A 17,691-nucleotide genomic window follows, 5' to 3' on the forward strand; every position below is an offset into this window, starting at 1 on the left:
CCTAAACCCTAAACTCTAATTTCGAAATCCTAGTTTAAAATCATTAATACCCATAAAAGTCATTTCACAAATAATAAAAATGTTTGACTATAATTTTAGTGTAATAAATCAATGTGTCGAAATATAACAGGTAATGAAAATTACTAGACATTGTCACGTGGTACTACGGTAGCATATAAAAATTTCTCGGCTCTACCCTATCTTGTACTGGATATATTTTAGGTCTCTTACCTGCACCAACATTACGGTAATTGAACTTGATTTAAGACGCATAAGCAGATTGACAGTTATGATCACTGCGAGTGTGTAAGCTTCCCCTACAAACATTAATGTTTTCAATGGCTACATATGCTTTTATTTCAATGGAAAATAGAAGATGACAATTTATTGCAAAACTTACACACCTCTTCACATTTTAATTCATTTCCTGCACATTTTAATTCATTTCCTGCTGATCTAGAAGAAATGGTGTACATCATATTGAACATAATTTACTAAATATAACTACATATTGTTCAAATGTTTGATAAACATGTACATATCAAGAAGAAAATTATCTACTAATTCAGGATATATCCGCGCATCTTGTGCTAATCTGTTACTAATAATATGAGGCAGTGGTACCAGATTCAGATGAGCCATGACTGCCATATGAGGCAATTGCTGCAAGGTTATGGTTATAAAGTTTTCCGTGAGATCAGTGTCTAACGATCATTAAGTATGAATTACGTTAGATATCTTAGATTGTTCCGGGAGAATTACTATTATACCCTTGTGTGTGTCTTAGCCTAATAGGTTTCCTGTTAAGAGATACATTAGCATCTCTGTAATAGATTATGACTCCGAATCCTATGGGATTGTGGTTTTGTAATGCCAATATATAGGCCCACATATCATTCAATAAAGACAGTTGTTTCATCATGCATATCGTTATCACGCACTTTGCCCTAAAACCCAGAACTTTTAGAGCCCTAGATTTTTTTTTCTCTCGCCGGCTGCCCTTGTCTCCTGCCTCCGGCAACCTTCCCGCCGCCGCTGCAGCCCCCCTACAGACCCTCGCAGCCCCGCAGGGTCTCCTCGGCATTCGCCCTGCAAAATCATCTTTTTGCCCCGCAAGTCCCCGCATCAAAGCATTCAAGATTGCTCCTCCCGCATATTCACACAAGCAACGCGAACTTAACAAGCAAAGTCTTCACTCAAGAGAAACTACTCTCGTCTTCTCCACACCTTCAAAGGTAAATTTTTCATTAACATTCCCGCTTTTGAACGTATAGATATATTATATTGGGCGCTATTAGTCTTCTTCTTGTCTTCATTCCGGCCTTTCTTATAACGCCGATGAGACTAAAGAGAGATGAGTTTCCCTTTTTGGTCGATATCTTTTGTGTGACGGTCCTGGGGGAGTCATGATTGTTTTGAAATGGAAGTTAATCGATTTTTGTGTGGTCGCCTGAGTGCACTGCTATTTTGGGTGCGATCGTGAGTATCGCCATTTGCATCGATTTTTCTTGTGACCATATACGTCACCCCTTCTAATTCCTATTATAGTTGAATCTAATCGATTCCGTATTCATTTTTCTAGATGTCATCACCATCTCGACCGAAATTTGGCCTTCTTAATCTAGAAGGCAAGGAATACCACCGTTGGGTTTCCGACATGGAGCTCCCTTTTGAGAGTCGAGGGATCAAAGGCATGTTTGCCGACCCTCCTGCTAGTTTCCCACCCATGGCCAAGACTCAAGCTCTCATCTTCATGAGACGTCACATCCATGCTTCTTAAACGTAAAAGATCCTAAAGAATTATGGGACAAACTATGCTTGTAGTATAACAATGTTCATGATAAGCTTTTCCTGAATTGACTGTTAGATGGGATAACATCTGTTTATTGGACTATAAGAGAGTGGATGACTTCAATCAGGATATGTTATGTCTGCAATCCGATCTTGGCACCGTTCGTATCATCAAGACCGACCTAGATCTTCTCAATAAGACATTGGACACATTTCCAATCAACTATGAGGTTCAAACTCATACATACTGCACTCATGTAGAGGAAGGGAAGTCCGGTCTTTCGCCAATTTAATGGCGCTCTTGGCAAAGAAGGATAGGCATTTTGAGATCCCCCTCAACAACAACAATAGACATGTTGGCACTAAAGAGATTTCTACACCATAGTCTAACTATAGGAAAGCTTCTAAGAAAAAGAATCAATCCAGGAACGCTCCATACCAGCACCAAAACAACAACTCTCGTGGTGGGAGGCAACAAGGCCGTTCTCGGCCCAAGTCCAATACCTGGACTCGAGATGGTGGCGGCGCCGCACCCTCCGGGGGAGGCCTTCCCCGTCCCAAACCTCAAGGAGGCCGTGTGCCTCCTCATGCCTCCACTTCCTGTAATGGCAAGTCTTCATGCTTCAAATGTGGCTCCATCAAGCACTTTAATCTCGATTGTTGCGCTAGCAAATAGATGATCAAGGCATACTCCTCCTACAAGAAGTTTCTACAACCTGAATCGAATAATTTGGATGAGGACTCTGAGATCGAGATTCACCATATCTCCATGAGGCCCGAGCCCCTTGCTTCAAAGGCTAAGCCTCCGGCCACTACCATGGATATCCCGGACTATGATTAGTCGCCTTTAACTATTCTAGCTTTATGATTTCAAGTATTGTTATGACCGACCACCATTCTTATTTTCATTGACTTTGTAATAGTATTTTGATTTTGGAATTAGAAGTTCATGTGTGATGTATTAAAGATTGGCATTCAATAAAATTTCTCATTTTCTTGTTTCCAAGACGATCTCTTTGAGAATTTTATTTACCTTACACTTAGCATGATGATCAACATGTGCAATTCACGTGGTTTTTAAATTGGACGCTTTTGGGTGACATGAGACCCCAATATCACTACATTGTGAATTTGGAACTTAACAACTTGGAAAACGAACCTCAGAACGTCAAAATTGACATCCTTTGGCTGTACCCGGTTACTGTTCCGGCGTTTTGGCCACCTTCCGGCCACTTGCCGATGTTTCCGGCGCCACCATCCTGTTCTTGCTAGCGTCCCCTGTCGAACCTGCAGCTCCGGCAATCAGCGCCGCCGGTTTCCAGCGAGTTTTCCGATGATTTTTCGTCGTTTCTCCTAATTTTTCCAGCATATGTCCAGCAGTTCTTGCTGCCACGTTTTCCCAGTCCAAATTTCACCCAGTTTTGAGTTCTTTTGACATGGTTTTCCAGTTAATTTTCTGTTTTTCTCCAAGTTCGTTATATGCATTCACTGACACTCTTTATGTGTGTTTTTACACTGTTTCTACCACCCTAGTTTATTGTTTGGTATTCCACTGCTTTAATACCATGTTTTCCAACTCTTTAGTTGAAGAATGTAGTACTATTGTCATGTGATTCATTCGATGCGATCACACTTTGTTCTAATTCCCTTTCTTACAATATCCTACGACGTATTGTATAGAATTGTTCCCGTGTCGCTGACTCTCTTAATTTTCATTTTGTAGATATCCCGCGGCGAAATCGAATGTCTAACTGATTGCGGAACTACCCACACTGTCCTACGACACATGCAATTGTTCACGAATCTAGTGTTTTCCATTTCTTCGATGACTACAATGATTGGCTCGAAATCCATTATTCAAGGAAGAGGCACCGCTTCTTTTATGTTGCCTAATGGTACGACTCTCAAGTTTTAAGGACATATGTGCCAATGGTTTTCACCTCGATACTTATGTTGAGAATGGAGAGGAATATCTTTGTGTTACCTCTGAGAAAGCAGGTCAGAGCCACATCTTAGAGAAGATGAAGAGTCTCAATTGATTATAATTCTTAAGAATTCACATGGTCATTCATTTTTCAAGTCCCGGAAGTGATTGAAGGATCACTTCACCCATGCTCCACACGGTGAGGCCGTGCCTACCCGTGCACTTCACGGTGTGGCCGAGCCTGCCCCTCTCGGCAGCTCCACGGCTTTCACACCGTCGGTGGCGGCATCCCCTCCCTCACAGGAGCTTGTGATGCCTCCCGTGCTTTCTAATGTCTCCATAGCAATTTCTGATGCCCATCGCTCGTTTTGCAAAGCTTGTTCTCTTGCTAAATTTCAAGGAAGTCATTCTTTTGCTAAGGCTTCAACCGAGAACATTTCATTCTTACAACGTATCCAAAGTGACATTTGAGGACATATTCAACCAGAATGCGGACCTTTTAGATATTTTATGGTATTGGTTAATGCATCGATGCGTTGGTCACACGTCGCTTTGCTATCCAAAAGGAATGCTGCATTTGCTAAGTTATTAGTTGAGATCATCAAACTTCAGGCTCACCACCCCGACTATCCTATTAAATCCATTTGTTTGGATAATGCTGGAGAATTCACCTCCAAAACTTTTGATGATTACTGCATGTCTATTGGGATCGAAGTTGAACATCTCGTTCCTCATGTTCATTCACAGAACGGTCTAGCAGAGGCTACCATCAAGCGTATTCAGCTTGTTGCTCGGGCAATAGTTATGGGTACTAACCTGATGGTCTCTGCGTGAGGATATGCAGTGTTAAATGCAGCGACACTTATTCATTTCAGAGCTGCGGCTAACCAAGCGTTTAGTGCGTACCATATGGTAACTGGTTACGAACCCAATATTTCACACTTACGCATTTTTGGTTGTGCCGTCTATGTGCCTATTACACCTCCACTGCGTACTAAGATGGGTCCTTAGAGACGATTATGTATCTATGTTGACTATAATTCCCCAACGATTGTCCGCTACTTAGAACCAACCACCGGAGATCTCTTTACTGTAAGATTTGCAGATTGTCACTTTGATGAGACATGCTTCCCGTCGTTAGGGGGAGATGGGAATGTTATCATTCCAAATGAACATCAGTAATTGACGTGGTGTGTCCCCACTATGTCTCATTGTTATCCCCACACTGCTAAAATTGAGTTAGAAGTGCAACGTATTATCGACCTCCAGAATGTCGCGGATTCGATGCCGACGGTTTTGTAGATATTACTAAAGTGATGAGATCAAACATACCCGCTGCAAATGTACCGACACAGTTGGATGTCCCGAAATACGGGCGTGGAAGACAAGCTTCTGGACCTAGCAACGTTGGCACCGCCCCTGACAATGGGACGGAGGCCGGCGGCGGCACCACCGTACGCCGTGGTGTTACAGGTGTCCCTATGGACGGCGTCACCGAGATGGACCTGCATGGAGCAGCTTCGGCCTCGACTCCTCAAAGAAAAAGGGGGAGACTGATTAACTCTAAGGATTCAAAGCCTAGAAAGAAGCGAATGACCAAGGTACAAGGCGTCATCAACGATGAATCACCATCGTATGAAGTTGTCTCTGATTAAAACTATGTTCATTAATCAACTCAAGTGTTACCATGGGATGCTATGGAACCTTGTGTGATGCCATAGACCAACGAAAATCTTAGTGAACTACACAAGTGAGCAATCGGTCCGAAACCGAGCCACTACATGCATTGATGACGTTTTCGCTTATTCCGTCGCACATGAGGTCATATCTGAAGACGACGTTGAACCTCGCTCTATAGCTGAATGCGAACGCATAGCAGATTGACCGAAGTGGAAGGAAGCTATCCTGGCAGAACTTGACTCATTAGCGAAGAGAGAAGTCTTCGGAAATGTTGAATTGACTCCAAGAGATGTCAAACTAGTTGGACATAAAATGGGTCTTCATTCGTAAGCATAATGAGATGAACGAGATCGTGCGTTATAAGGCAAGTCTCGTGGCGCAAAGATTCTCACAACGACCTCGCATTGACTATGAAGAGACTTATTCTCCTGTTATGGATATCATTACCTTCCGCTACCTCATTAATCTGGTAGTGTTCGAAAGACTAAACATGCAGCTTATGGATATAGTCACAGCTTATCTCTATGGGGATCTTGACGCAGAGATATACATAAAAAATCCAGAGGGACTACCTTACCTCCATCAAGTGCCTCCAGACCACGGAATGCTCATGTAATCAGATTACATCGTTCATTGTACGGGTTAAAGCAATCCGGAAGAATGTGGTACAATCGGTTGCATTGATACTTGGTGAGAAGGGGATATAAGAATGATGAACTATGCCCATGCGTGTTCATACCAAAGACAAATTCCGGATTTGTCATCGTTGCGGTTTACGTTGATTACATGAATATAATTGGTACTTTTGATAAGATTTAAGAGACTGTGTCTTATTTGAAGTCAGAATTTGAGATGAAAGACCTAGGGAAGACAAAATTATGTCTCAGCCTTGAGCTTGTGCATAGGGCCGACGGTATCTTAGTCCATCAGTTGAATTACACACAGAAGATGCTTCGACGTTTCAATATGGATATATGCAGTCCATTGTCTAATCTCATGTTCATCTGAAGTCTAGATATCAAGAATGATCCATTCTGTCCTAAAGAGGATGATGAAGAAATTCTTGTTCCTAAAGTTCTATACTTTAGTGCAATTGGGGTACTATTGTATCTTGCTCAATGCACTAAACCAGACATATCTTTTGCAGTGAACTTATTAGCTAGAGTTAGCTCTGCGCCTACGCTACGTCATTGAAGTAGAATTAAGCATTTTTTTCGGTACTTGAAAGGTTCCCTTGACATGAGATTGTTCTACCCCTATTGCAGAGAGAACACTGACACGGTATCTCCCCACACCACCGCCGTCATCGACCCCGGCCTTGCCGTCATACGCCGCCAGCCGCCATGGCGTGGAGACCTTGCACGGTGCCGAGAGCAGCAACCGGTCCCGTGCAGCTCCTTCCCCCAATGAAAAGACTCCAAACAACTTGTTAGTTGGTTATGCCGTCGCATGGTATCTCTTTGACCCTCACAAGTCTCGTTATCAAACCGGTTATGTGTTTACCATTGGGAATACGACAATATCTTGGAGATCACGAAGCAAACTCTTGTTGCTATATCTTCGAATCACGCGGAGATCATTGCTCTCCATGAAGCAGTTAAAGAATGTGTTTGGTTACGATCACTCGTTCATCATATTCGTGATTCTTGTGGATTAATCTCTACAATTGATCAATCTACGTGCATTTATGAAGATAATGTTGCTTGCATAGAGCAAACAGAGTTAGGTTTCATCAAGGGAGACAACACCAAGCATATTTCGCCCAAGTTCTTCTACAACGTTCAAGAACAGAAGTTCTTAAATGTTTAGATCAATCAGGTGAGTTCAGAATCCAATGTTGCGGATTTTTTCACTAAGTCTTTGCCTAAATCTACTTTTGTGAAACATGTGAAGAGCATTGACACGCGTCGTTTATCGGAACTTTAGAGTTTGGTAGACTTCAGGGGGAGTCTACCAAACATGTTAAGATCTTCAAGTAGTTGGTGCGTTGTGCTCTTTTTCCCTTCGATCAAATTTTTGTTTTACTCAAGAGGTTTTTATTTTGCTTGATAAGGTTTTTACCAAGGCAACATTGTGCGCCATGCAACCTAGGCATGCGACACAAGGGGGAGTGTTCCGGGAGAATTATTATTCTACCCTTGTGTGTGTCTTAACCTAATAGGTTTCTTGTTAGGAGATTGATTAGCATCTCTGTAATAGATTAGGACTCTGAATCCTACGGGATTATGGTTTTGTAATGCCTATATATAGGCCCCCATATCATTCAATAAAGACATAGTTATTTCATTATGCATCATAGATCATTTATTCCAATAAGAGTTTTGATTTTTTTACTAAATGATCCATGATATGTTTTCACCATTTCATATATCTTACATCAAAGAAAGAATGCAAACTAACACAAACAATGTGCTGTTTTCGAGGAATAAGCGATGAGTATCTCTCTCATCTTAACCCTAAGTTTGCTTCCGTCTCTCCTTGGTGGCAGCGGCGGTGATAGTTCTAGTAATCATGGTTCTGGCCTGATTAAGGCACCCAAGTGGCCTAGGTTGCCTATCTTTTTGTTCCCCTCTTCTCAGCTGGCGAGGGTCATCTCTTTGGAGGAGTGTCTCCTTTATTTCTCTAAGGATGGAGGTGACGACGTTGACCCCTTTGGATGGTGGGTTCGATCTGAATGCGGCACTTGTCAAAGGAGCGGTGGTTCGGCCGGTGTGGGTGATATCTCCTTTAGTTTCGGGGACGTAGTCAATGTGGTTGATGTCATTGGTTTGGATGGCGATGGTGGTTTTTCACCGAGGACGGGTCCGAAGAGGTTGAAGCTGCCTTGTCATGGTCTTTGATGGCTTGGACGGTCGGTGCTGATGCCATGGTGGAGAGGCTAGGTGCTCCCGATGGATGGTGACATGGTGGTTGGTGGTGGTGTTGCACCTCTCTATGGCTATGGGATGTCGTTGGTACTAGGGTTCATGCATTGGGCTTGGATTCTGGGCTTTGCTTTTGGGGTTACTTGTTGGGCTCCTCTAACTAGTCTAGATCCTGGAGATGACCCCTCTTTGTAGGGTGGTTCCGGTTCTATTAATAAACATTCAGGGCATTTGGTAACTTGGTTATTTCTATGGATTCATACCATGGTTGTTGGCATTGAGACAATTAGGGTTTAGTTTGCTAAGTTTTGTTGATTCGCATAGTTCTAATTTCATGCCCATTAGTTTGGTTGTCACGACCCCAAAATTTCGAATATAAAAACTCAAATTCTGAAGTCATGAAAACTCTAAAACAATCTCAATAAATCGAAATCATTTTAATGTTACAGCGGATCATTACTGAGTTCATAGTACAACTCAGACTCAATGATTATTACAAACCAAATTTATAATTCAACATTATCAAATGGCAATGTAAAAATTCTCATAAATCCTCACCACAAGATAAGATAAACAACTTCAAGTCTTCAGAGTTGTTCGTCGATTTCCGCTAATCCACACCTGCGGAATTATCCCCTACACCAACAAATAGGTGCACCGGGATTGTAAACACAAACCCGGTAAGCTTTGCAGCTCGTATGAGTAAAACAACAATACAACTCGCATAAAAATATATACGAAAATCCACAAAACATCAATCATAAATGCACTCATGAGTTATTAGACGGCCCATCTGGTTGTCTAATAAAATGAAAATATATGTGCTCATGAGAAATTAGGCAACCCCTCTGTTTACCCAAATGCATTTATAATACGGGTACTCATGAGCGCTGGTACACCTCTGTTACCCCTCATGTTAGTACACCGCTCGACATTGGGCAACCACTTGCTACCAAATATCCAAAATATGGGTACTCATAAGCGCTGATACACCTCTGTTGCCCCTCATGTTAGTACTTGGCAGACAGACTAGAGCTCTAACTGAATCGTAACTTTCGCCCGGCCAAAGGCTAAGTTCTGATATGCCAACACGTCCGAAGGCTGGTCCGAAGACAGAAAACACGTCTGAAGACATAAAATACGTCTGAAGACATAAACACGTCCGAAGACAAAAACGTTTTAACAAAACTCAATGTTAAAACCACGTACAATAATTATCACATTATATTGTACAAATCGAATCAAGATGCTCAATATATAAATCTCAACACCAAAATGAACTTATTCACAACGGAATTTACGACAGTATATAATATAGCAAACCATATATATGTACATATTTACCATTTATACACATACGCAATCCACTATATCAAATACATATCATAATTCATTCTTTAAACTTTAGCATATTCCTGAATGTCCGCAAGGGTAGATTCGTCATTGTGAGATTTTACTCACCTTATAATCCTGAGCGAAATATCCATGATTCCGAATGTAAATCCTTTACTTGAAGTATCGATCACCTTGAAACGATAAGAAGTGAATTTAGAATCGTTACGTAAAACCTTAAACGCCGAAACAGTAAAAATGTTTTACTGTTCAGCATTTTTTTGTTTTATGAAATTACTGTTCACGTATTTACTATTCACGTATTATTATACAAATACATATTAATACGTATCATGTATGAGTATATACTATTGACGTATTTATGTATGTATGCATACTATTCAATCGTAAATATTGTCTCAGTAAATAATAATTACCGATTTACCCTTCTGAAATCACTTTTACAATTACTGTACGTAAATTATATTTACATTTTTACTGTACGTAAAATAAATTTACATTTACTATACGTAAATTGCTTTATACATTCACCGTACGTAAAAATAAATTTTACAAAATTACTGTTTCAAAATCACTATTCACACGCCGCCGCACGTGGCGGCGCGTGGGGTACACGCGTGCGCTGCCCACGCGCCGACTCTAACACCGGCGCGTAGCTCGCCACCACCGCCCCCAAACCTCTCCATTTTCCCTCCTCTTCCCTCCTACAGTCTCAGACGGCCTCTAGGCTACCTCACTCCCCCTCATGCGCCGCCTAAAGCGGCGGTATCCTCTCCGCTCCTCCTCCGTTCCTCCTCCGATCCACCATCAAAACTGTAACGACCCCAAAATTTCGAGCTTAAAAACTCGAAATTCTAAAGTCGTTAAACACAAAATAATCTCAAATAAATCGAAATCATTAAAGTGTAACAGCGGATCAATTCTGAGTTCTCAATACAACTCAGACAACCAATTATTACAACCCAAGTTATAATCCATACACAAAATGGAAATGTAATAATCCTCACAAAACACTCACAAATCTCACAATGAAATTACACAAATCCTCACACACTGATCCATGCTAAAAACTCACCACAAGTAGTATCCGAACGACTTCGAGCCTCTGTAGTCGTCACTCAACCTCCACTACTCTGCACCTGCGGAATTATCCCCTACACCATCGAATTGGTGTACCGGGATTGTGAACACAAACCCGGTAAGCTTATAGCTCGTATGAGTAAAATCAAAATATAATTCGCATATCAAAATATACGAAAGATCACAAAACAACAAATATAAATGCCCTCATGAGTCAATGGACAACCCATCTGGTTGTCCCAAAGAAATATGAAAAGAAACGCTCATGAGGAAATTAAGTAACCCTTCTGGTTACCCAATGCATTTATAATACGGGTACCAAGAACGCTGGTACACATCTGTTACCCCTCTCGTAATACACCGCTGATATTGGATAGCCACCCGCTACCCAACATCCAAAACAATCTGAGTACCCATGAGCAGATAACCACCCGTTACCTCACATGCAGTACTACGCAGATATTGGGTAACCACCCGCTACCCAACATCCAAAACAATCTGAGTACTCATGAATAGATAACCACCCGTTACCTCACATGAAGTACTATGGTGATATTGGGTAACCACCCGCTACCCAACATCCAAAACAATCTGAGCACTCATGAGTAGATAACCACCCGTTACCTCACATGAAGTACTATGGCTGACAGACTAGAGCTCTAACTATATCGTAACTTTCGCCCGGCCAAAGGCTAGGTTCCAACTTGCCAAACACGTACAATAATCTCACATCATATTGTACCAATCACGTCCGAAGACAAATCAACATTTTAACAATCTCAATGTTAAAAATCACGTACAATAATCTCACATCATATTGTACCAAAAATCTGGTCCGAAGACAATTCACATTTTAACGATCTCAATGTTAAAAATCACGTACAATAATCTCACATCATATTGTACGTTTTAAAACTTTCGCGATATAACCACAATAAAATCATAACAGTATATTATATAGCAAACTATATATATTCGTATTTATTACCATTCATACAATATATACATAGTTCACTATATCCTATACATGTCATATTTCATAAACACCTGAAGAATTACGTACAATATTCTCACATCATATCGTACCATTTAAATCACATACTCATGCACAATTTTCCGTCACCGAAATGACTATTTTTAATGAATTAATAACAGTACGTAATTTAATGAACTATATATATATATGTACTTATTACCATTATACTGTATATATGTAGTCCACTAAATTATATACATGTTGTAATTCATCTGATAAACACACTTGCAAAAATGTTGAATCACCACGAGGGTAGATTCGTAATTCAGTGAGATTTTACTCACCTTATTGACTTGAGCGTAATTCCACAATTTCCGATGCTAATTCCTTTCCTCGACTTAACGATCACCTTAAAAGAATAAGAAAAGAATTTAGAATCGTTTCGTAAACCTTTAAATGCCAAACAGTAATAAACAGTTACTGTTCAGCAATTTTGGTTTATACGAAGTTACTGTTCACTATTCACGGTTACTGTACAATACTCAATTAATACGTATTTCTGTACGTATAAATATTATATATGTATTTCTGTACGTATAAATATTATATACGTATTTCTGTACGTATAAATATTATATACGTATTTCTGTACGTATAAATAGTAATACATATTTTTGTACCTATAAATATTAATACGTATTTCTGTACGTATAAATATTAATACGTATTTCTGTACGTATACGTACGATTTAAATGTAAATACAAACTCAGTAAATAAAATTTACTAAATTACCCTTTTACAAATTACTTTTTACATTTACTGAAAGTAATTTATAATTACATTTACCGTAGGTAAAACTTAATTACATTTACCATACGTAAATAAAATTTACATTTACATTTACCATACACAGTAAATTACCAAAATACCCCTATCGGATAACAATGTCACACCACCGCACGTGGCGGCGCGTGGGACACACGCGCCACCCGCCGGCAGGCGGCGCGTGGGGCTCACTCGCCGAAGCCACCCACGGCGCGTGTGACGCCACCGCCGGCCCAAAATCATCTTCCTTCTACCTCCGCCCTTCTCACGGGCTCACGCCGCCCCTAGGCTACTCCACACTCTAACACGCGCCGCCTCTAGGCGGCGGTGATCCTCCCCTTCTTCCTCCTCCGATCCCACTCCAAACACACCAACAAATCACCACAACAATCACATAATCATTCCTAGCATCTATCTCACCTCAATCGATGGTGGGAAGCTCGTCTCGAGCTCGGTGGTGGCGAGGTGGATCGGCGCTGCGGCTTGCAGCGACTGTGGCGACGTCGGGGGTCCTCACGGGGGCGAAGCAAGTGCTGGCAGGCTGGAGGGTGACTGCCTAGGTCCTTGCGACGTCGATAGGCGGGGCGGTGCAGGCCACGGGGAGCTGGAGGCCGGAGATCGGGGAGAGAGAGTGAAGGTCGGGGAGAGAGAGAGAGAGAGAGAGAGAGAGAGAAAGGGAAGAGGGAGGCGGGCTGAAGAGGGGGTTTCCAATTATGGGAACCCTAGCTCTAAATCATTCCTTATATACCCCCTCCCAAAATCGGAAACTAACTTCCGTCGTTAATAACTTTTACGTACGTCGTCCGATTCGAACGCGTCACATATCCACGAACTCGTATCGACGAGCTCTACAACTTTCGTGAAGAAAGTTTTCGCAACCGAGTGACGGAATAAAAGTCGATAATTTCGTTCGGAAACGTAACGTTTTTCTTAATAAACGTTCCGAAAACGTTTCCGTTTTTCGTTTCAAAGCATCGTAAACAATAAGTTTCATTTTATTTGAAATTCCGAAACTTAATAGAATTCAAATCAATTCACATATTGTTTTAAAAATCTAGGGTTATTACAAAAACCCCACCAAATCGACAACCAAACACACAAATCCAACAAACAAGCAAACCCTTACCTCATGAGGGCGTAGAACCGCCGAGAAGATCGCCGGAGGTGGAGCTCGACAGCGGCGGAGGAAATCGCATAGGCTTGGAGACGTCGCGCGGCTTCATGGTGACGAGGTGAGGTGCGTCGAGCTCGGGGTCGGATGCGGATGCGGAGGGCCGTGCGACTCTTCTGGGCTAGGCGGTGAGGGACACGGACGGCCAGCGGTGGTGGATCGAAGGTGAGTTTTTTTTTCTGAGGGGGGAAGAGAGAGATATCGGGGAGAGAGAGAGAGAAGAGGGAGGCGGGGTGAGGAGAGAGGGGTTTCCGAAAATGGAAACGCTAATCTCAAAAACTTCATTTTTATACTCGTTTCTAAAATCGGAAACTAACTTCCGACGTTAATAACTTTCACGTCCGACGTCTGATTCGAACGCGTGACATGTCCACGAACTCGTATCAACGAGCTCCACAACGTTCGTGAAAAAAGTTTTCACAAACAAGCGACGGAGTAAAAGTCGATTCTCACGTCGTGGAAACGTAATGTTTTTCTAATTCACATTTCTGATATCGGTTCCGTTTTCGATTTCCGACGTCACAAAGCAAAATAAACATGTTTAATGAATTTCACAAACTTTATAAATTTTAAAACAATCCAATAAATTGTTCCGAAAAATCGGGTTATTACATTGGTGTTCCATGTTCATGTTGACCTCATACATTTTAATATATTTGATGATTCGGTCGTTCTATTTAAAAAAAAACAACAACAAACAGTGTGTTAACAAAAAGAGAACAATTAAAACCGAAGAATATAGCAAGGATATAATCATCATGACATCCTTGTGCGTACGTTTACAAGTTATAAACAAAATTTAGAAAGAAAGTTAATATGACAACGACTTATATATGTATGGAGCTAAGTGAGGATGAAGCATTGCAAATTCAAAATTTCCGGATACAAAAAATATATATTGAACTGTTTTGGTTAATCTTAGCCAGACTCATATAAATGTACATTTTAGATGAGATAATGGATGAAACTAACTATAATTAAGAAAAACAAAAGGCTGTGCATTTTAGCTTTGCTATGCAATATGTAATATGGTGCGAGCACATTACAATCTCAGCATAGGATGGTTTCCAACTTTCCATGGCTTACAGAGTAAAGATTACCAATGCAAGGTCACTTTGTCAACTGATTTACAACATAACAAAGGGCAACTCGCTCTCGCAACTGGATTACAACATAACAGAGTGTCATCAGTATCGTTTTGAGTCCATATAATTTGGATTCCATAATTTAGAAGAACTGTATCATTTTGAGTCCATAATTTGGATTCCATAATTTAGAAATTGTGTAGTAGAAAGTTACCAGCAAACCAACAAGTTTTCAGTTGTGTGTAGGTATGGTCATTGGGGTGTACTGTAAAGTTCTTTGGCCATATAATTACAAAGCTAATTATTTATCATAAACATTAAACAATTTACAGCCCTGAGTAACGACCTGCAAATGCGGGTTTGATGAAGGAATCAACCAATCAGTTAGAAAGGATCAGAGTTGCTAGACGTCATTGGGGAAGCATGATAGCCAAAATCCATAGGATCATTTATATGGTAAAAAGACGGATGATGATACAAATAAAAAGAGGACTAAAATTCTTCTCAGCGATCATGCCATTTAATTACAACTGGAAGCAGCTTAGAACTATGGTGTTCCCAAGTTTGGACTTTGGATCCTCATTTTACATTCCCATTCCAGCACATACACCCTTTTATTTGTCTGCACACATAATCAAGAACAAGCTATAAGCTAGCGCGGCACTTCTCGAAGTTTGATCTGCAAAAGAAAGCAGGATCGTATTAATATTCAATTGAATGTATCAGGTCTGGTGAAGAATAACACCTATAGGCAATAGCTAGCATCGATCAGTACTATTCAATGAGCCAAACAACATGTCTAGATGTAATTATCACCGCGTCCGCCTATACCACAAGGGCACAAATTAATAATAACATAGATATCATCCAGCTTCAGGAAAAGAAAAAAAAACTCTAGCTGGTTCAATTATATCTTCGACTGGAAATATAGCTTAGACAAGAATGAATTAATTCCATGGTATCTCATAGCTTAGGGCGTAAACAAAAGGGATGTAAAATATTACCTCTTCCTTGTTTAATACTTTCTTGTCTTTCTTATCATCAATGAAAAGCTTGTAGCCCCCATAGATGAGTGCTCCCGATCCTACTAAGGAGACGAGCAGAAACTGCCACCAACAAGGAAAAGGCCGGGCTTGTTATGAAGCGTAGATTTCTACAGTTTTTACTCTTAATGTCCAACTCATCATGGTAAAATAACTCATCAAGCGTAATAAGTTGGAATTTGCACAGAATTGATTGTACCGAAAACAGATTCCCTGTTCAATGGACAACTTAACCGTTCTCAGATATTACCTTAGCTAAAGCTCCCTGACAAGTAAACACCCTCTAGAGCCAGGTCTCTCTGTCAGCTTATTATTCTTTTAGCAAGATTATGTACCAATCTTTCTTTAAAAGTGACAAATAAACTCTATCGTGACTACAGTCACCATGCACACGCCTATGCACACAGAAGGTTATTTATCAAGGGGAGCAAAAAAGATTGAAAGGAACATAAACACAATAAAACTCACGTGTTCTCTTTTCCATTTAGATGGGCTCAAGGGCTCCTCCCAGAAATTCACCTTTGCAGGTCCATGATGATCTGGAGCACAGCAAAACAAACAATTTCATACATAAATCACTGAAAAAAGGTCGATCAGTCGATCACTATGTTAAAAGGGTAGATAGCAGCATCATTATCAATAGTAATTAAATTGAGAGAGCTTTTTTAAGATCGTCATGAAACAATAGCTAAGAGGGAGCAAGTTTAGAATTCAAAATCAATACAACTACTATAGAAAAAAAAAGAAGAAGCAAAAAGCATATATAACAAGTTAATCAGAAACCATGCAAACACGGCCACCCAGCTCCACCAGCCCAAATATTGCAAGTACAGACCATACAAGTTGATGCATATACAACTTCTAGCTACTAGCAGAACTAGATAAAGGAAGAAGATGATGTGTGAAGATAAAAGGTCATATTACTACCAGCACCACCGGCGAGGCCACGCCGTTGGAGGAAGGTGGCAGCTTCAGTATTAGTAAAGGACTTGGGAGAGGAAACCCGCGTCATATTCGCGAGGTGGCGAGTTGCTAAGGTCCACGGCGCCATTGTTCGGTGCTTTTTAGCGGTTGTCGCCTCGTCTCTTAACTCAAATGTGATTTTTGCGAGAGAGAGAGTCACTCTGTGGAAGGTTTCAGAAGCTACACTTGTTCCTTGTTGCCAAACACGTGTGCTTCTTCTTGACTTTTACATATATGTCCTTGAAGATAAAAATTAAAAAGTCTTGACGTTACATAGTTTACATTTGTAAATTTTTTTTCCTTAAGTTTACTACGAATGGAAAAATGGATCATAAATAATTTTATTTAAATTTTTTTTATATCTACTATAAATGTAAGTTTAAGTAATTATTTGCGATTAATTTATTTTTAATATTTTAATCATAAATTTGTTGTTTTGTCACCTATGATAAATTATCTTAATTATATATATATATAGTCTCTATTCAGATTGAAACTTCACTCTGAAATTACAGAGTGAAGTTCCAATTTTGGCACATTTTTCGGTCAAATGTTTTCACCATAAGCGATTCAATATTTATGTATGTTATTATTGAAGATCATCTCTACAAAGTTTCATCCAATTCGACAATGGTTTGAGATTTTAAAATTGAGATTTACACGAATGGTTCACGTTGAACAGTTTTAATTTATTCATTGATTTAATCTAATTTCAACACCTTAACAATGTCCGAATTAGATGAAATTTTGTAGAGATGATCTTGAATATCATACCTAAATATTGAATCGCTTATGGTGAATACATTTGACCGAAAAGTGTGCCAAAATTGGAACTTCACTATGTAATTTCAGAGTGAAGCTTCACTCTAGATAGAGACTGTATATATATATATATATATATATATATCTTATGGGGATTACATAAAAGATCTTTC

The 17,691-nt window shown here is 40.2% G+C and overlaps 1 protein-coding gene across 1 annotated transcript in view; it reads right to left on the bottom strand.

The window, feature by feature from the left end:
* Positions 1-17,691, bottom strand: part of LOC126786402 (uncharacterized) — a 403,094-nt gene that overhangs the window by 299,176 nt on the left and 86,227 nt on the right. The gene's annotated exons all lie outside the window — the stretch shown is intronic.

This window comes from Argentina anserina, chromosome 3 (genome assembly GCF_933775445.1).
Source record: "Argentina anserina chromosome 3, drPotAnse1.1, whole genome shotgun sequence".
NCBI lineage: Eukaryota > Viridiplantae > Streptophyta > Magnoliopsida > Rosales > Rosaceae > Argentina > Argentina anserina.